Source organism: Calidris pugnax, unplaced genomic scaffold, assembly GCF_001431845.1.
Source record: "Calidris pugnax isolate Ruff unplaced genomic scaffold, ASM143184v1 scaffold6, whole genome shotgun sequence".
Classification (NCBI taxonomy): domain Eukaryota; kingdom Metazoa; phylum Chordata; class Aves; order Charadriiformes; family Scolopacidae; genus Calidris; species Calidris pugnax.
The window spans coordinates 409,086-415,649 of NW_015090761.1; the positions used below are offsets into that span (position 1 = coordinate 409,086).

Genomic DNA, 6,564 nt, shown 5'->3' on the forward strand with positions numbered 1-6,564 from the left:
ACCCGGGCTGACACAACGCCTGCCAACTCCCAGCTCCCCTCCGCCTCCCAAAACGCTTCTCCCCCCCCTTCTTCCCCCCCCAGGATGCAATTGGGACCATTCCCACTGCTCCATCCCCGATAGGATGCTCCCTGAGGGATGGGGGTCACCCGTGGGACCCCCGACACGGGGAAAAAAATGCCAGGGGTGGGTTTTTTCCCCAGGGAGGGAGCCCCCGGGAAGGAGCATGAGGTGCTACAGCTCACGTGGCCTCAGAGAAGGGAAATTTCAAAACTTTCCCAGCCCGGGGACCACATGAGCACAGCCCGATGGGCAGGTCAGGTCGGTGCCTCTCGTGTCTGCGCCGGCCTGACTCACCCCTGCACGGCTGCACCTCCTTGGGGGGGGAGGTGAGAGGCAGTTAGGGGGGTTTCTGGGGTCCCCACACCCCCCCTTCATTCTGGCCGAGACCCCCAGTGTGGGGCCGTGATGCTCAGCCCTGGCCGGAGCGGGCGGCTGCTGCGAGTTTCTCTGCGGGTTATTTCTGCCCTTCGGTTTGCTTTCCAGCTCATTAACTCCATTCCTTAATGACGTGCGTTGAAGCCACCCCCCTGCCAGCAAAGAGGGGCTCTTTCCCGGCCCCTCATCTCCAGCAGGGTCGGAGGAAGGGGCTCCACAGCCATCACCCGGGGCCACACACACCAGTATCCCCATCACAGCATCTCAGGGCTAGGAGGGGAGGCTGGGACACCTTTTTCCACAAAAATCCCCTTATTAGCAGGATGCACAGCTCCAGCCCCCAAATTTCATACCCAAAAGGGTGCAGCCACCAAACCCACATGTCCTGCAGAAGATCCCCTCCATGTCCCCTTGTCCCCCCAGGTGCAGGGGGGCCGGGGGCTCCCCATCCTGTGCCCTCTCCATCCCATCCTCAAGTTTCTCGGCTCTTCCCGGGCTCCCTGGAAAAGACCAGTGAAAAAAAAAGCAGAGGATATTTTTTTTCCCCAACATCTGACTCCTGAGCATCCATCGCCCTTTGTCAGACGCTGCTTCGGAGGAGGCTGGTATTTAAGTAGTTGGTTGAAGGTCATTTTTAACCATTTGACTGCTACATCCCAGCCTGGGCTTCTCCAGCCCATCTCTTCCGTTCCCAGAGCAGCTGGTGAGCGGGGCATGAGCCCTAAAAGCAGCCAAAGGATGAGATTTTGGGATGAACATGGATGGAACTGCCAGTGCATCCAGCCCTGCGTGGCTGAGCGATGGGGTCTGGCCCCGTGGTGCAAAGGCAGCACACGAGGGAGAGGAGCAAACACTCGTGGAAACAGGGAGGGCCTGACTCTGGACCACGGAGAACTTCCCCCAGCTCCTCCACGGCTCTGGCGTGGTCCTCTCCTGGGCTACAGGAGATGTGGGTTCTCCTGGAGATGCTGCAGGCACAGCTTGCAGCCTCACTCAGGGTTTTCCATCTTGCTTGGCCTTAAACCAGCCCTTTCTTCTTGCTTTTCTTTTGTCCTACATCTGGTGGCAGCGATGTCTCCATCTCACCAAAGATGGTGGCACCCATCGTCACCTACTAGCCCCGGAGAGGGAGAGATGTCCTGTCTGGAGCATCCCTCCCAGCATCCGGATGCATCCAGCATCCAGCACCACATCCTTGTGCCACCCATCCCCAGCATCCATCCCTCTGGCACCTTCTCCTCCAGTAGAGGAGCCCATTTTGGGGGGGGAAAGATGGAGCAGAGCATCTCCCTCCTTCACCCTCCACGGACGTGGGCTTGCGCTTTGGTGGCCCAACTGGGAAATGGTTCTGGGCCAAACTGGGGAAGGTGGTGTGTGCCAGGAGGGATGGCAGGAGCTCAGTGGTGGAGCTGAGGGGTTGGAGCCTCCAGAAGAGGGCACTAAAACAGGTCCTGCCCGTCCCAGCTCCCTCAGAAAGAGCCATTCCTGGTCCAAATCCCTGGGAAATCAAAAAACGAGGGGCAACGGCGAGTATGGAAAATAAATCTCCCCCCCACCAACCCCAACTTGGCTTTGTAGCTCAAAGGGAGCGAGGATGGCTCCGTGGTGGTGGCTCCAGTGCCCACCCTGCCACGGGGTTGTCCCCATGGGATGGCACTGATGGGCAGAGGGTCATGCAGTGTCACCCAAAGGTGCCCGGGGGACAGTGGTGGAGAAAGAGGGGGGGATGCAGGACCCTGCTTCTGTTGTGTGTCCCCCCACAGCGAGCCTGGTGCTGGTGGAAATGGTGAAATCAGGTGTTTACGGCAGAGGTGTTTCTCCAGGGTGGCTCTTGAGCAAAAAGACTTGTTTCATCAGGAAAAAGACAACCCCTCCTGATCCTTCTCCTCGAGTGTTTCTCATCAGCTGACTCTCGCCTGGAGACCTCGCCCCAAAATCTCTCCTGGAGCCTCAGTTTCTCCTCTGGAGTCTGATTCACTCCACTTTTTTGCAGTTTTGCAGCTAAATTGTGACCGGGCAGCAGCTCTGTCCCCACACGGGACTGAAGATGGGGACCTTTGTGGTGTCCCCAAGGCTTTACGGGCCACATCAGAGGGTGCAAAGCCCTTCCTCCCTGCTCGCCCCAGGAGACTTTACCAGCCCTGTTTGTCGTTGAGTGAGATGGAAGATAAGAGTTTGTGGTCTGGGAAATGTCAAAGCCGCCCATCGCATCCCCAGGCGCTCTCCATCCCTGGGTCGGGGAAATTCGGGTGGCACGGTGGCCACTGAGGACCTCGTGGCCCACCTGCAACCTTCAGGAGGGTGGAGACCTTTTGTTTCCCACCTTTTTCCTTTCCTTTGTGGGGGGAACTTTAATTAGCACAAGATCTTAAGGCTTAATTGCACCTGCCGGGCACTGCTGTATCTCCTTCTGCTGTGCTCCAGTCACCCACCAGCTCCGGTGAAGTTGGGGAGATGCTCCTCAGCATCCCCAAAGCTCCTCCTGCCCTAGCTTTTCCTTTCCTTTGTGGGGGGGAACTTTAATTAGCTCAACATCTTGAGGATTAATTGCACCTGCCGGGCACTGCTGTATCTTTTTTCCTTTCCTTTGTGGGGGGAACTTTAATTAGCACAAGATCTTAAGGCTTAATTGCACCTGCCGGGCACTGCTGTATCTCCTTCTGCTGTGCTCCAGTCACCCACCAGCTCCGGTGAAGTTGGGGAGATGCTCCTCAGCATCCCCAAAGCTCCTCCTGCCCTAGGAAAGGCATTTTATACCCGGAAAGGGACTTTTTTGGCTCCCAGAAATGTTGCCTTTTGGAAGTGGTGAGTCCTTTGGGAAGCAGGGAGCGGGGACAAGCCCTTCCCCGTGTCTCCATCCCTCTCCGAGCTTCTCCACGGCGTTGACTCACCAGCCCAGGATCTCGTGCGCCTCCGATCCACCCAGCTGGAAAATCGGGTCGGACCAGGGCCCCCGGGGGGAAGGGAAAGGCTGTGGCTGGGACGGGAGGTGGTGGCCCAGGGCTGGAGGGAGCCCTCGGTGCCGGCCAAAGTCCCCGGGTGTCACTTAATGGTGACCAAAGCAGCCGGTGGCCTCCCGCCCACCTCCTCCGGGTCATCATTAATCTTGGCAGAAAAGCATCAGGGCTCCTATCAGGGCCAACGGCCCCGTTGATGAGGCTGATAAATTACAGCTGGACACGTGTCGTGTGTGTGTGTCCCCCCCCTCCACCTCCTTCCCCGGCACTGCGGGGATGGGGGGAGATGGGGATGGGTGGTTTTGGGGGGTAGGGATGCAAAACAGCCCCTTCCCCCATGGTTTTGGGGGGCTGGAGGGTTCCTGGAGCCCCCAGAGCCCAGTGGTTGTGTCGTGCCTCAGTTTCCCCACCCGGCACCCAGGGCTTTCATCCGCGTCTCTCCGGGGGCTCCACCGACATCAATGGCAGCTCCCCACATCCCTAGGGGGTTTGGGGGGTCCCGTGGGGCACCAGCCCCTTTTTTCCCCCCCCCTCCCCATCCCGGGAGCTTTCTCAGTGCTTTGAAACTCTACGGATGAAAGGGCTGTGGGGGCAGAGGGAGCATCCCCCCCCCAGAGACCCCCTCCTCTGGGGGCACGCTCGCCGGGACCCCTGGAGCTCAAAGGGGGGATGGAGGGAGCGGGGACGAGCCTTTCCCCATGTCTCCATCCCTCTCCGAGCTTCGCCACGGCGTTGACTCACCAGCCCAGGATCTCGTGCGCCTCCGATCCACCCAGCTGGAAAATCGGGTCGGACCAGGGCCCCCGGGGGGAAGGGAAAGGCTGTGGCTGGGACGGGAGGTGGTGGCCAAGGGCTGGAGGGAGCCCTCGGTGCCGGCCAAAGTCCCCGGGTGTCACTTAATGGTGACCAAAGCAGCCGGTGGCCTCCCGCCCACCTCCTCCGGGTCATCATTAATCTTGGCAGAAAAGCATCAGGGCTCCTATCAGGGCCAACGGCCCCGTTGATGAGGCTGATAAATTACAGCTGGACACGTGTCGTGTGTGTGTGTCCCCCCCCTCCACCTCCTTCCCCGGCACTGCGGGGATGGGGGGAGATGGGGATGGGTGGTTTTGGGGGGTAGGGATGCAAAACAGCCCCTTCCCCCATGGTTTTGGGGGGCTGGAGGGTTCCTGGAGCCCCCAGAGCCCAGTGGTTGTGTCGTGCCTCAGTTTCCCCACCCGGCACCCAGGGATCAGGGTGAAGCACCACGATATAATCCTCTGGGAAATTAGCTTGAAAAGGGACCAAGCGAGGGGTGAAACATGGTGGTGTTTCGGAGGGGGGGGACGACAGTGGCACCCCAACCTCAGCTCCCCAGCTGTGTGGTGTGTCCCCCCCCTCCCAATTCCCCCTCCGTGCTCCTGGTGACTCATGATAGAGACCCCCTCCTCTGGGGGCACGCTCGCCGGGACCCCTGGAGCTCAAAGGGGGGATGGATTGAGACCCCAGATACTCCTTGGCAGGGGGGTTATTTGGGGATGGACATGTCTGTGGGCTCACAGGTGCTGGCAAACCCAAATTCCTCCCCCCAGGATGAGCCAGAGCCACTGGGAATGTGGTGGGGACCCTGGTGTGGCACGGCAGGACCATCCTTGTCCTCAGCTTCCTTTGAGTCCTCAGGGGTGGAGGTGACCATGTGGGGGGATCTGGGACCCCCTCATCCATATTAAGAAGACATTTCCTGGGAATTAGGAAAAAATTGGGATATTAGGAAAAAATTTCCATACCGAAAGGGTTATCAAGTCTTGGAAGAGGCTGCCCAGGGCGGTGGTGGAGTCACCATCCCTGGAGGGCTCTTAAAGCTGGGCAGATGTGGTGCTGAGGGACATGGGTCAGTGGTTTGGGCCACGTTGGGTTGATGGTTGGACTTGATGATCCTCAAGGTCCTTTCCTACCTAGATGGCCCCATGATTCTATGATTCTCCCCCCAGCCAGGGTGCAGGGTCCATCCCGACCACCCTGGGACCTCCTTCCCAGGCGCTGGAGCATCTCCCCATCCTCCTGCAGCTCCAGGAGGTTGCAGGGTGCAGTGAGCATCTGCAGAGCCCATCAGGGGCTTTTTTGGCCAGGGGCTGTGTCACGGCAGGGCCTGACTCAGTGCCTGGGGTGGGGGGCAAGCAGGGGGGGAGCGGGGCTCCCCCAGCACCCCGAGCATCACCCTCCCCACCGCGGGTGATGCAGCAGCAGGGCTTTTGCTCAGCGCTTTTTGCAAGGAGGAGAAGGGGGAGGCTTTGCTTCTGGGTTTGGGGTTGAGATGTGGAAGCAGATAAAGGGCTGCCAGTCTGCAGCGTGACATTAAAGAGCAGCCCCAGGAAGGGGAGGATGAGTTTCAGATAAACAACATGGCCCTTTCCCCTCCACCCCCCCAAAAAAGTGACACTGTGTTCTGTCTGGTGTCCCTCCCAGCAGGGATGGAGGTGGCAGCATGAGATGCTCAGGTCCCATCATCATCATCTCCTGGGGAAAACCCCTCTGGCCGGGGAGGAGGATGCTCCACCAGCCACCAGGCTCCACATTGAACCCTGGCAGGGGGATTTCTTCCCCCCGGGAGGGGGCACAAGGGAATCCCTCCTGCCCAACACCCTGTAGAGGGTTTCCCTCCCACCTCCAGTGTAGGAAAAACTGAGGCTGGCTCCAGCCACGAGCTGCCCCCCCCCGGATCTCTGGCATCCTCAGGACCAGGCGGGTGGCAAAGGAGGGGAGGGGGGGGGTCAGGAAAGAAGAACCCCCCCATCCTCAGCCCCAATAATTCAGGGAGCAGCAGCTCGGTGCATACAAGAGAGGGGGATGGGGGGGATGTCCTGCTGTCACGCTGGTGGGGGATTTCCAGCCCCCCCAGGGTGGGCTCGTAGGAAGCCGTGGGAAGCCCTAAAGGTCAGCAGAGGTGGAGGGGGGGTGTAGAAGAGGAGCCAATGCCATTTTTTGTTCCCCTCACCCCTCTCCCCACACCCGGGGATGCTCAGGGCTGGGCTCCCCATAGCTCCCTGCCCTCTGGCCCCACGGTGCCTCCTCGCCTGGGGCTGTTTGCAGGATGTGGTCTGCAGCAGCCGGTGCATGGCATCCACCCCAGAGCACCCCCAAACCTTGGAGCCAGCCCCCGAGCATCACCCCCCCCATTCCTTGCCCCCCA

General features: G+C 59.9%; 1 protein-coding gene across 1 annotated transcript in view; it reads left to right on the top strand.

The window, feature by feature from the left end:
• PEBP4 (phosphatidylethanolamine binding protein 4) overlaps positions 1-6,564 on the top strand; it is a 186,945-nt gene that overhangs the window by 179,922 nt on the left and 459 nt on the right. The window lies entirely within an intron of this gene.